The sequence below is a fragment of the Maylandia zebra genome, linkage group LG17 (genome assembly GCF_041146795.1).
Source record: "Maylandia zebra isolate NMK-2024a linkage group LG17, Mzebra_GT3a, whole genome shotgun sequence".
In the NCBI taxonomy this organism is placed as follows: domain Eukaryota; kingdom Metazoa; phylum Chordata; class Actinopteri; order Cichliformes; family Cichlidae; genus Maylandia; species Maylandia zebra.
The window spans coordinates 17,836,393-17,856,304 of record NC_135183.1 but is presented as its reverse complement, the minus strand read 5'-3'; the positions used below and the strand labels follow the sequence as shown (position 1 = coordinate 17,856,304).

Here is a 19,912-nt window from a genome sequence, read left to right as displayed (position 1 = left end):
TAAAAATTCAGCTCTTGAATAATTTCAGTTTCACTTCTCACCATTCAGTTTCAGTTCTACAATTCAATTTCAGTTCCAAAATTCAGTTTTTTGGAACTTACATCCGGTTCCGGTTCAAGCGCAGATTAATAGAACTACGTTTTACTAGCGGACCGAAAGTGTTACTGACGGGAATCTACAGCGTCTTGAGCTGAATTAAGACTTCAGAAGTCATTCGTCATGTCGAATGACCAGCGGATAAACTCTCAGGTTGGTAATAAATGTACTACATGTATAAGAACAAGCGTCATGTTAACAAATGACAGCCGTAAGGTAACTTTTATGCTTATTGTAGCTGCTAGCTAAAAACGCTAATTTAGCGTAGTTTGCCCTGAATTCAGCTTTGACAACAAATATGATCGACTGTTTCTAGTAGAATCGAGTGTTAAAAATGAGTGTTTCTCTGTCAAATCTGGAGGTGTTACAATGGAAACATTAACTCTTGACCTCTTAACTCTGAACTCCTACAGGGGCTATGACACCAATAGAGTAAATTCACAGACGAGAGTAAATCCCCCAGCACGGCTCCAATCGAAGCTGAAGTGAAGCCGTTTCAGAACATTTTGCTCTACATATTTGAGTTTTTGCCATGCTTGGTAAGTCATTTTTTCAAAGATTGTTTCAATTATTATTATGAGCTTTTACTTCTGTGGCTCTTTGGAGTTGAGACAAAGCTGTGTGAAAGGCATTAGCCATGTTGCTCACTGATAGCATAATATTCTGTTTTAGCTAGCTGAAAGGTATTGTTTGCAGGCAAATACCACAGCCTTGAAAAAAAGCTTGCATGTGAATTTTCAGTCAAACTTTTGGTCAAATACACCTAAAACAATGTCTAGAATGTGAAATGTTGGTATAATGGTGCTACTTGAAGCCTGAAAACGATCGCCCATAAAAAAAACGATCAAACAGCAGTAGCAGACGTCCTGACTGGATTCTACGTTAGCATAGATCCCTCCAGAGTTTTGTGCACACGGTTTAGGTAAAAATGAAAAAGGTTGAGGTTTTACATTTAGTTCAGTATTACCTGTTGCCTGTGTCTTTGTCTTTTGGGAAAATACTTTACACAAGTAATGGCTCAAAGAGGATTTCTTTTTTTTTTTTTTTACTGTGCTGCAATTGTTTACTGGATTATTTGTGCCATTAATTAGTGTCAACTAATTTTTATTCAATCTCCGCACAGGATATGCTTGTGAAGATGGAATATGGGGGAGAGCAGAAGTGCGTTGAAGTTCCACAAAGTGATGAATGAAGGACATGCATATTGTATTGAAGAAATAAGTGATGAGATGCTGTTATTTGCATTTACCATGTCAGACCTTTTGATAAACAAAATTCTAATGAAAGTGAGAACATGTATACTGTTACATCTTTCAGAAAATGTTTTGAAATTGTGGTGCACAGTTCAGAATAAATGTTTTTCAAAAACCATTGCATCTTTTTAGTAAATGTTTATTTCCAAAAGAAATTTCTAGAAGTTCAGAACAGTAAAATTCCCGCTTTTTAGAATGAATTAGAAGATAACTCTTACGTAGTTAAACTAAAATACTCTTTGTGTCATGGTCCTGGGTCATGCGACCCAGTGTTTTGTGTTTAACCTATTTTGATGATTATCATTTATTGTTTGTTTAGGTTCACTAGGTAGTCCAGCCAGTTGTATATGTTACCCTTGTATCAAGCCTCCCTTGCTCTTCGTGTGTTTATGTCTGTGTGTCTTGTATTGTCAAGTTCATGCTGTCGCGTCTGTCACCTCCCCCTGTACTACGCCTCCCCGGTTCATGTGTCATGTCTGTTTTACTTTGAAGGCCTGCATTCACTGTCAGTGTATTCAGTCTCACTCCTCCTGTCCTGTCGTTAAGTTCATGTGTGTCAGCTGTGTTCCCATGTGTGGCCACTTCCCCTGATCATCCCTCATGTGTATTTAGTCTCTGTGTTTCTTACAGTCTGTGTCGCGTCGTCTGTGTTCCCACCCTCCGTGTTTCCATGCCCGGTCTGTTGTCTTCCAAGCCATAGCCTCACCATAGTTTGTTCCCAGTTTAGGTTTCTGTTTAGCCACGCTATCCCTGCTGTGTTTGTACACCTTGTTTTCAGCCATATTAAAGGCTCGCCTTCTGTTAAGCTCACTCCCGTCTGCTCACTTGTGTACGCACCTGGGTCCATTACACACACCACCGCACGGCCTGTCTCTGCAGACCGTGACACTTTGAGAGTTAATATATAAACTCTTAACACCAAGTGTTAAATTATCAACTCCAGACAGATTTGGTGTTTAACACTAAATCAGAGTTAACGTACCAACTCTCCAAAAAGAGTTAAATTAACACTCTCTGGTGTGGACCCATATAGACACTTTAATAGTGTTGAAATCAAATCTGACAGTGTTAATTTGGACATGCTGGATTTGCTGTGTAAGCTTCCGGTCACCTATTCCATGAACAGTGTTGGGGAGTAACGGAATACATGTATCGCCGTTACGTATTTAAAATACAAAATATGAGTAACTGTATTCCGTTACAGTTACCGTTTAAAAAGGTGGTATTTAGAATACAGTTACTTTGTTGAAATAAATGGAATACACAGCAGTATTTTCCTGTTTCATATTGTGGCGGGTCAGGACTGTTTGGGTTTTGTTTGACAGCTGTGATGTTCTGTTGTTCCAGGAGGCAGCGTTACGGTTGCCATGGTTACAGGGTGACGCTTGCCCTCTCTGCGACTGTGTGTTTCCTGGGTGAGAGAGAGGCCTTTTTGTTGTTGTTGTGCTAAGCTAATAGGCAGAATGCTACAGGCATAGCCCTAAAGAATGTGGGCAGTGTAGTCCGTGCTGCTGGGAGAATGGACTGCCATACCCGTTATGTGTCTGTGAGCGCGAGGAGGGAGAAAAAGGGGAGTGGGAAGGTACGAGTTGTCATTGAGCAGAAACGGGAGCTGGAAGCATGTAAATATAATAATAACCACTGCAGCCAAAAAGAGTGCCTGACGAGCCCAGTTGTAAGTAAGCTATTAAGACTCGACTGTACACCGTGTTTGTGTTTTCCTCCAAAACAATAAGTTCCGTTGGAGCAGCCTTTCAACGCCTCTCTCTGTCCGCAAAATACCAGTACCAATGCAAGACAAGGTGTTACTAGTCAGCAGGCCGCATGTTTTCTTTCCCTCTCCCTTTGCCAGGTACACAGACTGCAGTCAATTTGGGATCAATTAGAGAAAGGAGGCTTTGATTGGACAAACCAGGAGTGCACACCCCAATAAGGAAACTCACCTGTGGCTGGGTGTATCTCTCTCTTCCTTGGAATTGTTTGGCACACATGTAGAGCTCCACTGGTGCATTTTGTTTGTTTGAAGGTTGTGGTAGGAGGACTAGGTGAGTCTGGGGACCTCATACACTTACTCACGTAGAATCTATTCTGTTAGAAACATTAGGTAAGTGGGTTGGTGCCACCCATTGTAATTTTTGAGCTTGTTTTGAGTTAAGGATTAGGGCTTTTTTTCCCTTCTTGTTTTTCTAGGGTAAGAGCTCAGCTAAGTTTTGGTTTGGTCTTTTTTTTTGTGTTTTGTTGGGATTTTTTTTTGGAACAACCTAACTGTCCCTTTCTCGCCCACATTTTTTTGTATGAATTTGTGTAATTGTTTTTGTGAGAAAGCTGCTATTAAACTTGTCTCAGCATATAACACTTGTACTGAGTTTCTGGAGTTGTTGTAACCCATATTGAAGTATAGCTTGGATAATATGTACCAAAACATTAAAAATATATATATTAATCTTAGCATTTATGCTAAGTTTATAGTGAATAAGCCATAGGTTCAGCAGTGAAAGAGTTAACTGTTCTGAAGTAAACGTGGGTTGCTCTTAGCCAATGAGCTGCTGCAATGTGGTGCAGTGCCCCGCCTTTCATCTCCATCTGAGAGAGCACAGGCTTTTCCTCCTCTCTCGTGAATCCCCCATGAGCACGCTAGCGAGGAAAAGGAGATGGAGATTCACTGAAACGAGGTACATTTAAAAAAAAAAAGTGATATAAACATAAGAGTTAGCCCATATGGAAAAGATATATATAAATCTTATAAAGTTTGTATCTGTCTTGTGTGAAACTTGTATGAAAAGCATATAAGAGTGAAAACACATATAAGATCCCTTGAAAAATTATATAATGAAACTTGTATGTTTTGGATACTTACTAAAACAATATATGAAAGTAATGAGAAAGTGGCCACTTTCATGAGTAAATCATGTAAGCCTTATATGATTTACTCATGAAAGTGGCCACTTTCATGAGTAATCACATATAAGTTTTTATTATTTCTTTTCCATATGGGAGTACTCGCTGCTTATGAAAAATTGTTTTATTGCATGTGTACTGCTAAGACGAGTAACTAGTTTGGTTTCTTTTACATTGTTTGGTCGAGGAAGGTCAGGAATTGGAGACGGCGCCATTTCATTGTTCCTGCGCCATCTCGCGCTCCTGCGCTATTCTTTTTTTTGAGGTGAGCCAAGTGTTTTAATTGTTAATCGCTTATCTGCACTTTTCATGAGTTCATTGTAAGCAAAATGTTCTGGTATTTATTGGGAAATTGTTTAGTGTTTTGTGGAAAACTTTATATTATTTACTGGAAAAAAAAAAAAAGCATTTAAAACTGATGCACAGATTATTATCTGTTTTACTGTTTATTTTCAATTTGTAACATGGGTAACGTTACAAATAGTACATCTTAGGTGATAGCGAATTGTGAACTGTGATTATATGGGAATTTAATGTCCTATAACACTGTCGTTGACAGGTCAGGTTTTTTTCCTTAATGTTCTTCCTTTCAATGCATTGCAACGGATCCTGTAATCGATGGCGAGCCAATCCTGTTGACCAATTGACTTTTTCCTGTGCTGCATGGCAGAGTGTGGTAGGCCAGCTGCAACAAAAAAAAAACCACCACTTTGAACCTACTATTCCCCTTCTTCACACACATCCCCCTGGACTTACGGACGGTGATTACTGTGATTGTACCACATGGTTCTCATTGAGGAAAAACTGGTACCAAAAAGGGATACTTTCATTTGAAATGTTTTTGTATGTTTGTCATTAATTTTCTTTTTTTTCTGAATGAGTAAAAATACATAAGCTGGCATTTTCAAAACTCACAGTTGCCTTGAGTCTCATTCAGTTTGCCTTTCCTGTACACAGCCGAACCTACTAGTCCAATGCCGTGAGCCCTTTTGCATCAAATTTGGGTGAGGTACATTTTGATCTTAGCGTTTGGAGACACATTAGTGTTACACTGTGTTACCTCCTCCTGCCCTCGAGGGGGGCGTAATGCAAGGTTAAAGCAGAATTAATCTAGATGATCAATCTCCGCGTGATCGGTCCTGTCACTGGCCAACAGAAAGGGTGTTATCTGTCACGATCCTGGGTCTTAGGACCCAGTGTTTTGAGTTCTAGTTCATTTTGATGTTTATAGTATGTTTAGCTCATTAGGCCTCCTATGTTCATTTGCTTATTAGTTCCCCCTTGTGTTTCAACCCATGTTAAGTCTCCCCTGCCCTTCATGTCTCTCTGTGCCCCCTCTGTTCTGTTTATTGTGTGTCTTTGCATGTTTGAGTTTCTTGTTTTGTCACCCTGCATTGTGCATTATGTTCTCATGGTTGGTCTTTTGTTACTCCCTCTAGTCTAGTCTCTTGTGTTCAAAGCTGAGTATTTCCCTCTGTGTATTTTGGTTCTTAGACCTCTGCCTTATGGTTTGTCTCTGTTTCTTAGTTGCTGTCTCCACTGTGTCTAGTTCGTGTCTCTGTGTGATACTTCCTGTTTTACTTTGAAGGTCCATGCCTCATGTGAGTGTTTCTAGTTTTGCGTCTCTGTCTCGTCCAGCCTGATTACTCCCAGCTGTGCTCTCCTTCTGTGTCTCATTCCCTCGTTATCCCTCTGTGTATTTAAGCTCTGTGTTTCTCTTTGTCAGTGTCGTAGTCTCCCTCATAGCTGTGTGATTTTTCCCTGTGGCTCCTCGTGCTTTAGTCTCCCCAGTTTAAGTTTAGTACTGTTTTTTGTGTTTCACTTTATGCCAGCATTAAAGCTGTGTTTTTGAGTTTACATTTCGTCTCCGTGAGTTTGCGTTTGGGTCCTTCTCCTGCCTGCCACACAGCCGAACCATGACAGTTATCTATGGTGGCAACCCACAAGAAAACTTCTGCATAGATCCAAGTGATCTAAATAAAGCTCTGAAATGCCCGCAACAACCTATATGTACCATGGAGGAGGTAGCTGCACAAATGCCTAACTCCACAGTCTTTTCTGTCCTGGATGTGAAATGCTCCTTTTGGCAGATAACACTTGACCACATGTTATCCATGCACACAACTTTCAGCTCTCCATTTGGCAGAATGGCATATGAAATCAACTCAGCCAGCGAGGTGTTCCAGCGTGCAATGGAGCAGGTCTTTGCAGGATACCCCTATGCTGTTATCATCGATGACATAATCATTGGTGGAAGAGATATGAAAGAGCATGAACATAATCTCAGAAAGGTACTTGACCGTGTGAGGGAAGTCAAACTGAGACTTAACCCCCTAAAGTGCAAATTCCACCTCAAAGAAGTCTGTTATGTTGGACATTTATTCACAAGAAAGGGCTTAAAGCGCGATTCCGCTAAGACCAAAGCAATTAATGAGATACCCACACCAGAAAACGTCACAGCCCCCCAACGCTTCTTATGGATGATTAATTATTTGGGAAAGTTCATTCCCAATTTCAGTGAGCCCTCAATCCCACTTTGTGAGCTAACATGAAAATACATACAGTGGCACTGGCTAAAGCAGCTTCAAGATGCATTTGCTTTAAAAAAAACCAAAAAAAACCAGCCTAACCAGTCCATCCACTCTCAGCTCCAAGTCCGTACTGTGACGTCCAGAAACCCATCACATGCAAGTGATGGGACTTGGAGCTGCATGCCTTCAGGAAGGTGTCCCAATCGCCTACTCCTCTCGTACTCTGGCACAGACTGAGATGCGCTATGCGCAGATCAAGGAAGAGCTTCTTGGTGTTGTCTTCACATGTTCCGAATTCATCAAAATTGATCATCAGCCATTAGTCACAATCCTAAACAAATGTATACACGCAGCTCCAGCCAGATTGCAGCGCATGATGCTGAGACTGCAAAAGTGCAACTTCCAGATAGTATACAAAGAAGGCTCACAGATGCTGACATGCTGACATTTTGTCCCATAGTCCCACAACTTGGGCAGAGCGGCACAGTAATGAAAGGGCAGACTACGAGATCATGTCAGTCCAATATATCTCTTTCTCTAGGCTGACCGAACTGAGGGAACAAACTGCCTCTGATCCAGATCTACAGAAACTACAGGGAGTGCAGAATTATTAGGCAAATGAGTATTTTGTCCACATCATCCTCTTCATGCATGTTGTCTTACTCCAAGCTGTATAGGCTCGAAAGCCTACTACCAATTAAGCATATTAGGTGATGTGCAACTCTGTAATGAGAAGGGGTGTGGTCTAATGACATCAACACCCTATATCAGGTGTGCATAATTATTAGGCAACGTTTCCTTTGGCAAAACGGGTCAAAAGAAGGACTTGACAGGCTCAGAAAAGTCAAAAATAGTGAGATATCCTGCAGAGGGATGCAGCAGTCTCAAAATTGCAAAGCTTCTGAAGCGTGATCATCGACCAATCAAGCATTTCATTCAAAATAGTCAACAGGGTCGCAAGAAGTGTGTGGAAAAACCAAGACGCAAAATAACTGCCCATGAACTGAGAAAAGTCAAGCGTGCAGCTGCCAAGATGCCACTTGCCACCAGTTTGGCCATATTTCAGAGCTGCAACATCACTGGAGTGCCCAAAAGCACAAGGTGTGCAATACTCAGAGACATGGCCAAGGTAAGAAAGGCGGAAAGACGACCACCACTGAACAAGACACACACAACAAGCTGAAACGTCAAGACTGGGCCAAGAAATATCTCAAGACTGATTTTTCTAAGGTTTTATCGACTGATGAAATGAGAGTGAGTCTTGATGGACCAGATGGATGGGCCCGTGGCTGGATTGGTAAAGGGCAGAGAGCTCCAGTCCGACTCAGACGCCAGCAAGGTGGAGGTGGAGTACTGGTTTGGGCTGGTATCATCAAAGATGAGCTTGTGGGGCCTTTTCGGGTTGAGGATGGAGTCAAGCTCAACTCCCAGTCCTACTGCCAGTTTCTGGAAGACACCCTCTTCAAGCAGTGGTACAGGAAGAAGTCTGCATCCTTCAAGAAAAACATGATTTTCATGCAGGACAATGCTCCATCACACGCGTCCAAGTACTCCACAGCGTGGCTGGCAAGAAAGGGTATAAAAGAAGAAAAACTAATGACATGGCCTCCTTGTTCACCTGATCTGAACCCCATTGAGAACCTGTGGTCCATCATCAAATGTGAGATTTACAAGGAGGGAAAACAGTACACCTCTCTGAACAGTGTCTGGGAGGCTGTGGTTGCTGCTGCACGCAATGTTGATGGTGAACAGATCAAAACACTGACAGAATCCATGGATGGCAGGCTTTTGAGTGTCCTTGCAAAGAAAGGTGGCTATATTGGTCGCTGATTGGTTTTTGTTTTGTTTTTGAATGTCAGAAATGTATATTTGTGAATGTGGAGATGTTATATTGGTGTCACTGGTAAAAGTAAATAATTGAAATGGGTATATATTTGTTTTTTGTTAAGTTGCCTAATAATAGTCACCTGCACACACAGATATCCCCCTAAAATAGCTAAAACTAAAAACAAACTAAAAACTACTTCCAAAAACATTCAGCTTTGATATTACTGAGTTTTTTGGGTTCATTGAGAACATGGTTGTTGTTCAATAATAAAATTACTCCTCAAACATACAACTTGCCTAATAATTCTGCACTCCCTGTAAGCTCTGTCATCATGAAGGGCTGGCCTTACAGACAAACTCAGCTGTCCACAGAGATTCGTCAATACTACCCGTATCGAGATGAACTCACCAATTAAAGATGGCATTGTCATGAAAGGCCTGAAGACAGTGATCCCAGTCTTTACAAAAGGATTATATTGCTATCCTCCACAGAGGGCACCCAGGCACAGGATCTACTAAATGCAGGGCCCGTGGTAGCATGTTCTGGCCCACAATAATTGAAGATATAGAGCAGGAAACAACTGCATATCCAGTGGAATGATGGAATGGCCAACATCACCTGGTTGTAGTTGATTCCTACTCAGGTTGGTTTGAGGTACACTTGCTTCGTGACTTAACACCATCATTACAAAGCTCAAAAGACACTTTTCAGTCCATGGCTACCCGCACAAAGTAATATCAGACAATGCCACCCAGTTCACTAGCCAACCCTTCACAGACTTTGCTCTGGCCTAGGACTTGGTTCATGTGACAAGTAGCCCAGAATACCCACAGGCCAATGGACTAGCTCAGTGGTTCCCAAACTTTTTTTGCTAGGCCCCCCTTTATATTTACAAGAAAAATGTTCCCTAACCCTCTCTGTGCAAAATGGGTCCAAAAACATAAACAACTGTGGGATACTGTTTGTCCGGGATTTAGACAGGGGGAACAAATCGTGGCAGGATTAGCCTGATATTATTTGTATCCCACTGTAACTTTACTGTATAAAGAGCTAACATCTCCAAAATGTCAGGAGTAGTTAGTCATTTCAACAAGTGTTTGTGAACTAAAAATCAAGAATGTGGGATACTGTTTGTCCGTGATTTGAAGAGCCCAACGCTGCTCCCGACGAACGGAAAACCAATTCTGCAGGGGAGACCTACCTTGGCACTTGTGCAGGTAAAGCCAAAGGGAAGATATGCGTCACCATATTTTCATATTTTCTAGTCTTTGGCTTAGAATGAAGTTGGTTTGGAAACTTATTCAGCTATGCTTCATCTCCTGCTTTGCATCTGTGTGGGCGCCCCGTGCTAGCAGTGTCCAAGCTTTTTTTTTTTTATTCCCCTTTTCATACCCCCCCCCCCTCCCCCCAATGGCTAAACATGCTGTTTATAGTGTAAAGCAGTTGATGAAAAGGTCAAAGAGAGAGACACCAGATGTCTTCCTCAGCCTAATCAATCTCCGCAATGTGCCATGAGATTAAGCTGAGAGGCTGATGTCAAGGTAGACATGCACTATCCTACCTGTGTGTAAACATCTGTTAGTTCCCAGACCCAAAAGCAATACTGTTGTTAAGACAAGCCTATATTTTTTTTTCTTGGTTTGTTTTTGCTATTCTTGTAAACTACATGTAACTTGATGTTGAAAAGGTGAAAAGGTGAAATGTTGAGTATGTTCTTACCAGTGAAACAGTTCCAGGTTTGAAGTGAATATAATGGTAGAATGTTATGGATAAGAATCTATTGTTAATGCATTATGCTGAAGATGATGTTAGTTGTTTATACAGCCATAAGTTAAAGAAAGGGGATGTAGAGCATCTGACTAGTGTTGTTGAATAATGGGGGTTTCCCATACCTGTTTGAAGCAAATAGTGCACTGCCCATACATGCAGTAAAATGCCTAACACAGGACTGGGTTCCCACCAACGGAGTCAAGCTGTTTGCATGTTATGTCTCCTCAGTTATACACAGTAAATCATGAATCATGAATCCAGGGTCTTTACTAAACGTCAAACGCTGTGGATGAGAAAATTTTATTTTCCCTGAAGTTCCAGGACAGTGAATTAGTGCAATCTCGGAGATTTATTCTGAGCTCTGCGATTTGTTCTATCGGGGAGGGCGGCAAGAAAACTCCTCCCATTTCTTCCTAATTGGATTTTGAGCAGAATATTCCAGAATATTCTCCACGTTTGCAGAAGAGAGAGTGGATTCTTCTTCAGATTCGGTGTCGGTTATCTCAGCCTTATTTGGAGGAGCTGTTCATTCCATCCTGCTTTTACATCTTTATGGACCTGTAGTGTTTGCTGGTTTTCTTCACGTGGGTTAGCACTGTTTGCAGGAAGTGTGGTGAAGGTTGTGTCAGGGCCACTCTGGTCCTAATGGTAATACCATAATGTGTGCACTGTTATAGATATGTGAGTGCAGTTATGTACTTTGTTGTTGTGACTCTGTGGTTGTAAATTGTTTTAAAATGTCTTGCGGATGGTCGGTGAAAGCACTGAAGGACGTCTCATGGAGGAAAGAAGAGGAAGGAAGCTTGTTCAGTGATTCTCCATATGTCCCCCAGACACTAGAGAAGCCAAACACTGAGGTTGGAAGTCATTAGGCAAAGGCTGGAGGGCACTGATGGTTCAAACAGCCCAGCAGCTTCAACACCCGGGGGTTTAAAAAAAATTCACAGCGGTTTCAAATTATTCCAGTGAAATCACAGTTCACCGTAAAATGTGCAGAAATATTTGCACACTGCGCCCATATTCAATTTAGGAATCACTATTAAACCGACATCCAGTTACATAAATTAAAACCACTGACAGCTACCAGTTCCAGAGTTCAGTCGACCGAATAAAACTTCCTCAGTTCCCCTGAGGTCCAGCAGAGGCTCCAGCAGTGAGTCAGCCCCCATAGACTCCCATGTTAAAACTTTACAGCAGAAATAAACATGTTTACAGCTTGATACACAAACTGTTTGGTCTCTATGGATCGTTTCCGTCATTCTTAACAACTGTTGGGGGGGAGGGAGATTTTAAATTAATTATGAATTATACCTCAATATTATTATTAATCAGTTATTATTGATCAGTATGAGGGGAAAGAGGATTTGGGGCCACAAACCCTGTTTGTTGAACTACTCTGGCTGATCTGTCATCACCAGCAGGTGAGGGTCACCACAAAACACAGTTCTGAAACAATGGAGGTTTCAGAACTGGAAAATAATACAATCAAAGCTGGTAAAAAAAACAAAAAACTTCCAAACATATATTTGTGAATACTAAAATAGCTGCAAAGCTGCAGGAGAAGTAGATTCATGGTAGGAAACATATTTAAGGTTTGTGGTGCTTTATGGAGATGTGAATGGTCACATGAAAGCAAAAGAAATCACCTGTGGTGCTTTGAACAGATGACTGGTGTCTTACAAAGACACTAGCAAAGTTGACCCAGACAACAAAGTAAAGCTAGTTTTCAGCTACGAGCCCGACACGAACCCGACGTATTAGCCAGAGGTCCCTTTACTACGGTTTGGAGCAGCTGACCTGTTTTATATACGCGCGGAATAGTTTTCTATTCGAGATTGCTGCAAAGATGAGCTTTTGAATGATTTTTGAATGTCAGAAATGTATATTTGTGAATGTGGAGATGCTATATTGGTGTCACTGGTAAAAATAAATAATTGAAATGGGTATATATTTGTTTTTTGTTAAGTTGCCTAATAATTATGCACAGTAATAGTCACCTGCACACACAGATATCCCCCTAAAATAGCTAAAACTAAAAACAAACTAAAAACTACTTCCAAAAACATTCAGCTTTGATATTACTGAGTTTTTTGGGTTCATTGAGAACATGGTTGTTGTTCAATAATAAAATTATTCCTCAAAAATACAACTTGCCTAATAATTCTGCACTCCCTGTATGTTGTGCTCTCCGGTTACTCTGGTATGAATGACTCTGAATTACTTTATGATAAATAACACACTATTGTCAAAAAACAGTGAAAGAATTCCAGATCACAAGTTTTTAGTTCAAAATACAAGTGACGACCTTTGACTTTAATCAGGTTTTATTTAATTGTGTCAGAGAAAACATCATGTGCTCTTCATGTAGCTGAGTACATTCAGTGTTTAAAACAGAAGTTGTGCAGGTCTGAGATCAGCAGTTTTCTGAAACACAAAACTGAGGTACTGTTAATGCTGATGTATAGTGACACAGTTACAGGGGTGATTAATCCTTTTGACTTTTTGTCTTTAAATTTATCAATAAAACAGCTGCAGCTTTCACTGACAACACATGCGGTACTTTAACCTTTTCTTCAGTTCATTTTGGAGTTACTACAAAGATTGAAGATATAAGATGATCTGTCTGCTGTCACTGGGTGGTGCCTAGGTCTGAATCTGAGGACGGCTCCTGTAATCACAAACAGAACAGAATCATCACAAACTGAAATATAAAGTTTATCTCTCAAATCTGAAATAGAGCAGATCCTTCTCTGTCCTCACACACTCGGGATCTGAAGTTGTTCAGTCCTACAGTTCTGCCGACAGCTGACATATGAGCTGTTTATTTATTTTTATTTTTTTAAAGGCATTATATACTAACACATTTTCTAATATCATGTTTACCTTTGAGTTGTTGATGCTTTATAAATGGACATCTGCAAAGATGAGATGATGGGGCAGGTTTCAGTCAAGGTTCAGTCTGCTGCTGCATCCTGGTCACAACATACGGAGGTGTTATCAGCAGCAGTGTTGGTCAAGTTACTTGAAAAAAGTAATCAGTAACTAATTACTGATTACTTCCCCAAAAAAGTAATCCCGTTACTTTACTGATTACTTATTTTCAAAGGTAATTAATTATTTAGTTACTTAGTTACTTTTTAAAAACACGATTTACAACCTGAAGAGGTGATAAAGCGATAGATTTTTCAGCCCAGTTCTACTTTTTCTGCACAATTCATCGTACAAAATGTAATCAAATGGAAAAGTATCTTTTTTTTTAACTTGTTTTATCAGTTTTAATCTTTTAACTTTATGCATCAAGCAAAAATAAAATTATATGCACCATTCTCTGACTTGAATAAATTAGTTTAACATTTAAACCTATTTTCTGCACATTCCAGCACATAAAATAAAATATTTTTTGTGTTTACACTCAGTCTTTCAAATAGATGCAAGTAAAACACAGCAGAAAATAAAGTCAAAGACTAGCGGTCCTGTTGCTCTATTTTCACCTGTGAGTGACGTAAATAGTGGCGTAGGCGGAGGTTTATCCTGGTGCAGGTGTGCGGCAGCGGTCAGTTGAAGAATCCGCGAGTTTCTCTGTGAATTTCCCATTACGTCGTTGCGCACTCGGTGCTTGTTTAGGGGGGGTTTTTTCGCTGTAAAAAGAAGTTTTCTTCCCACACACAACGGACACTAATGTTTTTGTCACTTTTTATGGAATCAAACTTAAAGTAAGGTCAGTACTTCCACGCTTTAAACGCTGCACGCTCATACTCTCTGCAGCACTCGATATATTATCCATTGTTGATCTGCACACAGCTGTTGCCACGAATGTCGCACTCGCTTACGTCACTGTCATGAGACATTCTCGCAAAAAAAATCACGGTTTTAGTAACGCAGTAACGCAGCGTTCCTACGGGAAAGTAACGGTAATCTAATTACCGTTTTTGCAATAGTAATCCCTTGCTTTACTAGTTACTTGAAAAAAGTAATCAGATTACAGTAACGTTACAAGTAACGCGTTACTGCCCATCTCTGATCAGCAGTGGTATTGAACAAGAAATATTAATGCTTCAAATTATTTGTCCTAAAGGATGCAAGCTGTACAGCATGCACATGTGACTTTGTGAACATAACTCATTAAAAATAATTCAGACAGTTTTTTAACCTGAATATTTGTAACAAACTCAGTAAAATAAAAATGCTAAAAAAAATAATCAGAGGAAAAATTTAACATTTAACTTAAGCTGCCAAGCGGAAGTAGTTGGTTTCAGTACATAAGTATCGGGCTTTGCTATTTAATCCGTAGCTATTGACTGATGAGGGGTTACTGAAGTGCCAGATTTTTAAAAGTTGGCGTTAATGTCCTTCCACATGTGGAAAGCGACAGAAAACATGCTGCTGTTTGCACATATTTAATAATCAGCTCTGCACAGGAACAGAAGCAGAGTCCAGCCTGTTGCTCTTACAGTATAATACTCATAATAAAAGTACAGTAACCGTGGTTAGTCACTGAGCAGCCCGGTGCATTTCACTTGATTTCTTTAGTCAGGGTAAATTCATTCACCTGCCACGGGTTAGCTAAACGAACTTTACAAAACAAGTTTCCCCGACAGCCGAGTGCTCATCTTAGCTAGGTAGCTAGCTAAGGACCTAAATTACAGATTAGTTTACAAACACATTTAACTTACCAAAAATAATGCGGTGGGGCCTCAGGTCCTCCTGTCCGGTAGTCCAATTTACTGAAGAACACCTCAGGCTGTCACTTTGAAATAGTCGGTAATGTAAACGCTGGACCTCTCAGCATCTGCCATTCCCGAACAGACACATGCAAGTTTGTCGTGACCGCAGCCGCGTCGTCAGTGTGTTCTCCAGTCATTGGTCAGCATTATAATATATGCAAATACATGCGGGTTGGAATCCCCGCCCCCCAGCACGCCCCCGGACGCCAAAACAGTGCCAGCAGAGTGAAACTGAAAAATGGATTGAAACAGAAAAAAAAATTGTAAGCGAAAACAAAAAAATTACAGTTTCAATTAATTGTTTTTCACTATCAATTTTTTTTTCAGTTTCAATACAAGATTTTTCAGTACATTTATTTCAGTTACAATATTTCTTTTCGGTTTCAATATTTTTTTCGGTTTCATTCCAAGGTGGCATCGTTCTGATCCCATACAGCTTCAGCATTGATCACAGCCTCCATCTGTTGTGCGTTTTCTCAGCATTTTTCCTCCATTTTCTATTGTGAATTACTCCCTTTGTTGTGTGTTATTTTTCCCATCCATTCCCAGGCTATTTCCATGAGTCACTCAAAGTGTTCTCTGCTGCGATCCAGGCCCAAAGTATTATTACAGACAGACTCCTTGTTTATGGTTTTCTCATCAATAAATGGCCTATTGTCTCCGGACACCGTGGGATTTAGTGTGGTGTCGTATTTTAATTTTTACTTTTAAACAGGAACACTGCTATAAATATTACATTTGTCCTCTGAAATAGTGTTTTCACAGGCAATTTCAAAAGTCAAAGCTGGGTGGGTGCCATTTATTGTAGCTTAATCCTTTCCTGCAGCACAGAGACAGTACTGTACTTTTTACAATATTACATTTATTTGACAGCTGCTTTTATGAGTTATTTTAGAGATTAACCCATAAGTGCATGCAGCGCTTGGACGCTGTGCCGCACAAGTGTGTATGTGTCTGGTTACAAAGCAGAAAAAATGTACTTTGTGTATGTTTATATTAGACAAGCTAATTAGCTTGGTTATTGGTTATTAGATAAGTTTGGAATACATTGTGAAATCATCCTCTGAATTTGGTCAGTTCACTTTTATTTATATAGCACCAAATCACAGCAACAGTTGCCTGAAGCCGCTTTACCAGTTAAAGGTTAAAGACAGAGAAAGTAGAGAAAGCCCCAACAATAAAGACAGCATTTTTCTGTGTGAGACAGTCTTCCACCATATTAACAGACACACTAGTGTTCGCTAATATTAGCCAGATCTGATCTGATTGCTCCATGAATCAAAGTTATTAGGTTATTGTGTTATTAGGGCATCATTTATCATTATTCTGGAAGTGTCCTGAAAATTGGTGATTATGGATATTTATGCTGTCATTCCAGCTCATGTGTTAAACTACAGAAACACTTCTGAATTACCTTTGAGACTCATTCAAAATGAAGAATGTTTATATAAAAAATGAAAATACCTTCTGCATCTGGAAAGTGAGGCCATTGCTGAAGAGTTTTGCTTTCTCTCTAATGTTCAGCAGGGCACAACTCCACTGGTTGTAAAACAAAGTCTGACTGCGTGGAAGTCTATGAGACACTGATGCTATATCTCCCCTGATCTCTGCGCTTGGTAATAATCTCTGATGAGTTTAGTGTCTTATTGAATAAAGCACATTTGGCAGATTCTCATTTTCTTAAGTTATGGAACCATTAAAGTCATAGAGGATGATAAAGCAAAACCTTAGGGAGGGGATAGTCTACACTGCCCTGTGCTACTTCCATAACACAACTTAATGGTCTCTGGCAACATTTTTGGTCAAATTTAATAATTTAATCCCCTGAGAATATTTTGTTTTCTGACCTTTTAGTTTTTTGCACTACTGCATATATCAGCCGAAATATGGTGTAGAATGTGTGCTCCTTAGCAGTGATGTGTTGGTATATTAACCTAAGCAATCAGAATATTAACTTTTTGATTTTGGTAGTTGTTGTAAGTTTTGGCAACGAGCAGACAGCAAACTGCGTCATCGAAACTGACAAACACAAATAAATTTTCTTTTTTTTTCTCCAAAGAGTTAAAGTTAGACCCGTGGTTAAACCTTAAATGGTTAAATCCGTAACACTCTGTAGAACTCATTACTGATACAAATAAAAAATACATATTAAAATATTTTTAATCTCTGTGGGCACCAGAACACATTAGATAGTTTGAGAAATGTCAGACAGCTTCAAACTTGATGAACCTCCTAACCAAATAAAACCCTACCCCATACTTAACCCTACATGGGTTATCAATGAACTGGTGGATTTTAAGGTCCATCTGTTTTATTTTGCTGTTATTTTCCTTACATTTATCTCCATTTAGGAAAATAGAAAATCTTCTAACAGAAAAAATGTATGATACTATTCATTAGTTAAGCTGAGGTTTGCAGTTCCTCAGAGATCCACTCTGGGTCCTCTTTGTTTTGTTTGTTTGTTTGTTTTTTGCTTTTTGTATAAATTGTTCATCACTACTGTAACCACTGTGTATGTATGATAATCTTTTGAAAACTTTTTTTCTTTTCAAATATTAGGATGTGAACAAAACAAAATACAACCCTAGCTACTCTGTAACTAGTGACATGTTGGATGATCAAACCTTGAAAATCAAAAGTGTATTTCAGTTTCAGGTCAGTGCGTATGTATGCTGTATATATTTTAGATATTAGCATTTTCAGCCCTTATGAGAATCGTAAAACTCCAGAGAAAATCTTTTTGACACATTTTAAAACCGATGACAAAGACACTGCGAATGGCCCACTGGGGACACATTTATGTGGGAAGTTTATTCGATGGCTGTCAGCTGTTTATCTTCTGGTGTCAGATGTTAAAGGCAGAAATATGTCGGTGCACACATTCTGTGGTCAAACATACATTCTCATTGACCACATGTTAGACTGACGCTGCTTTCACGGCACTGGATTGGGTCTGGGTGTCTGATGATGGTCCTGGGTGGAGGATTGGGGAATTTTTGTTTAGTGGTTGGTTGGCTGGTGGATCTGGGTCTAAGCTCGAAGCGCCGCCAGCTGATGAAAAAATTTCCCGTCTGCTTTAAGTTTTAGCGAGCATTTTTCTCCTAATTACATTGTCTCGCCATGTAGGGCTGTAGAGTTTGTAGGTTGGGGGTAAAACTGGGGAAGGTGGGTGGGCATCGTTGCAAGGTCCAATACTAAACTGGCATGAAAGAAATTGGATATTGTCCTGCTCAGTGCAGGATTTGGCTCCTCGGCTATAAAAGAGGACCTCTGGCAGTCCTTTAAAGGTTTCAGGCTGTCCAAATCCACTTTTTTTCTTTTTCAGCTGAGACATGCTAAAAATAAAAACGGGCCTTTTTAAAGAGTGTGGCTTTTAATGGCAGCATGTAAAAATCTGCTATGTGTTAACAGCTTCACTGAGGCAAACCAAAGACATGCCTTAGCGGCCTCAAAACAAATTGGGAGGGCAAATGACAAAGCAGAAGGTGGCTTTCTTTCTTTCTTTCTTTTCATTTGGCTCTTTGTGCTTGTGTTTGATCAACAGGGTGAATGAAAGCAGCGGTGACGCCCTGAGACTTTACAGAAAATACACCCACTAAAAAAGCCAAAGATAAAAGAGGAACACAAAGCTCCAGAGTACACAAGCTCATAAAAAAGATCAGGATGTCGTCAGACTTTACCAGTTTACCCTTCAGTGTGCTCGTGCTCTCCAACACATTCTCTTCTGTAATATTTACTTTATGTAATATTTCACAGTCATCGAGGGTGTGACTTTTTTCTCGCCCCCGTTATAATCACACTCACAATGAATGACTGATGATGGCAGTCAGTTCATTCTGACAGCAGGAACAAAATGCTTATTTTTTGAGTTTTATGTGTTTTCATTCCAGAAGTAAATGAGATTTTTTTAGAAAAAATAGCTAGAGCTCCAGATGACAATTGATGGTGACACTTTTTTTTTTGTTATTTTTAAAATACTTGTCCAGTTCAGCTGCAAACACCTTTAGGGAAAGATCCAGGTTACAATAAAATGGTTGAAATTCATTTTAAAACATTGTGCTTTTTACATTTTAACCAGAAAAGAGTCAGCAGTCAGAGTTTTGTTGACCCATACCTACACCCCAATCTCCTTTGATTGTTTCTGTCATGAATTGGTGGGGAAAACGGACCCAAATGCTCGACTCTTCCAAGAAAAAAAAACAGTGAATTTATTTACAGTGAATAATATGAAGAATATATACAGTTCATTGACTACGGCCGACGATCGGCCAACCGTTTGTTCTGGTCTGCAGTCCCTAGGACCGCCGATCTAGTGGCTCACCAAGCTTGCTGACAGCGCCTCATGTGATGCTGGACGGACGGCACCACCAACTCACCTTCCATAATAGAGAGACGTGGGGGTTGGTAGCTCAGGGAAACCTTGAACGGTGAAACTCCGGTGGCTGTCGAGGTGCTGGAGTTGTGGGCGTACTCCACCCAGACCAGCTGGTCACTCCACATAGTCTGTTTCGAGGAGTCAGCTGCTTCCAGGTCTTGGTTGGTGCTCTCCACTTGTCCAGTGGTCTGGGAGTGAAAACCTGAGGACAGACTCACCTGGCCCCGGAGTTCGGAGCAGAACTCCCTCCACACTTGGGATGTGAACTGGGGCCCTCGCTCAGAAACGATGTCTTGAGGGATTCCATTTGGAATTTTACAATAATGATTTTGTAAGTTTGAATGTCACATTAAAGGTAAATTCGAACCAGGAACCAGCAGTTTAAAATCTTAATCCAAGTTTTTGCTGACCCATTCACCTACCACAATCTTTTCTCC

The 19,912-nt window shown here is 40.2% G+C and overlaps 3 long non-coding RNA genes across 3 annotated transcripts; 2 read left to right on the top strand and 1 right to left on the bottom strand.

Annotated features, from left to right (window-relative positions):
- Positions 1-568: 568 nt before the first annotated feature.
- Positions 569-1,467, top strand: LOC143413355 (uncharacterized). The gene is made up of 2 exons (XR_013093972.1): positions 569-635; positions 1,220-1,467. It is a non-coding gene; the product is annotated as an uncharacterized LOC143413355 (long non-coding RNA).
- Positions 1,468-2,957: 1,490 nt separating this feature from the next.
- Positions 2,958-5,155, top strand: LOC143413285 (uncharacterized). Its single transcript, XR_013093918.1, has 4 exons — positions 2,958-3,394; positions 3,885-4,021; positions 4,439-4,512; positions 4,807-5,155. It is a non-coding gene; the product is annotated as an uncharacterized LOC143413285 (long non-coding RNA).
- A 7,532-nt stretch (positions 5,156-12,687) lies between these two features.
- On the bottom strand, positions 12,688-15,174 carry LOC143413134 (uncharacterized). The gene is made up of 3 exons (XR_013093721.1): positions 15,050-15,174; positions 13,260-13,348; positions 12,688-13,044 (listed from the first exon to the last, which is right to left on the bottom strand). It is a non-coding gene; the product is annotated as an uncharacterized LOC143413134 (long non-coding RNA).
- Positions 15,175-19,912: the final 4,738 nt, after the last annotated feature.